Source organism: Triticum aestivum, unplaced genomic scaffold (assembly GCF_018294505.1).
Source record: "Triticum aestivum cultivar Chinese Spring unplaced genomic scaffold, IWGSC CS RefSeq v2.1 scaffold25228, whole genome shotgun sequence".
Taxonomy (NCBI): Eukaryota; Viridiplantae; Streptophyta; class Magnoliopsida; order Poales; family Poaceae; genus Triticum; species Triticum aestivum.
This window is the reverse complement of record NW_025308224.1, coordinates 1-698: the sequence shown is the minus strand read 5'-3', so window position 1 is coordinate 698 and position 698 is coordinate 1. Positions and strand designations below refer to the sequence as shown.

Below are 698 nucleotides of genomic sequence, written 5' to 3'. Positions count from 1 at the left end.
TTGCCCCTCCCAGCTCCACTACACACACGATTGCACATTCCTTTGGCCGCTCCCGCTCAACTACGGAGACGAGTTTTACCACGGTTCAACTGCACCAGTGCCTATTTACCATGGTTTCGACCCCTTTCAGAACACGCTTGCCGCCGCTAGACGCGTGAATAATGAGCAGCGAGCTAAAACTTACCGTAAACGTGCAAAATAATAAAACGTGCTAAACATACGTCGCGCTCGTGCGTTTTGTTTTGCACGCGGTGCAAAAAAATTAAAAAGGGAATGCAACACGAGGACTTCCCAGGAGGTCACCCATCCTAGTACTACTCTCGCCCAAGCACGCTCAACTTCGGAGTTCTGATGGGATCCGGTGCTTTAGTGCTGCTATGATCGCATACGACATGTTACCCCCGTCTTCGTCCCTTATGTTTGCCCTTCCAGCTCCACTACACACACGATTGCACATTCCTTTGGCCGCTCCCGCTCAACTACGGAGACGAGTTTTACCACGGTTCAACTGCACCAGTGCCTATTTACCATGGTTTCGACCCCTTTCAGAACACGCTTGCCGCCGCTAGACGCGTGAATAATGAGCAGCGAGCTAAAACTTACCGTAAACGTGCAAAATAATAAAACGTGCTAAACATACGTCGCGCTCGTGCGTTTTGTTTTGCACGCGGTGCAAAAAAATTAAAAAGGGAATGCAA

At 49.6% G+C, this 698-nt stretch overlaps 1 non-coding gene across 1 annotated transcript; it reads right to left on the bottom strand.

Moving 5' to 3' along the window:
* Nucleotides 1-270: 270 nt before the first annotated feature.
* Nucleotides 271-389, bottom strand: LOC123179609 (5S ribosomal RNA). The gene has a single exon (XR_006490496.1). It is a non-coding gene; the product is annotated as a 5S ribosomal RNA (ribosomal RNA).
* Nucleotides 390-698: the final 309 nt, after the last annotated feature.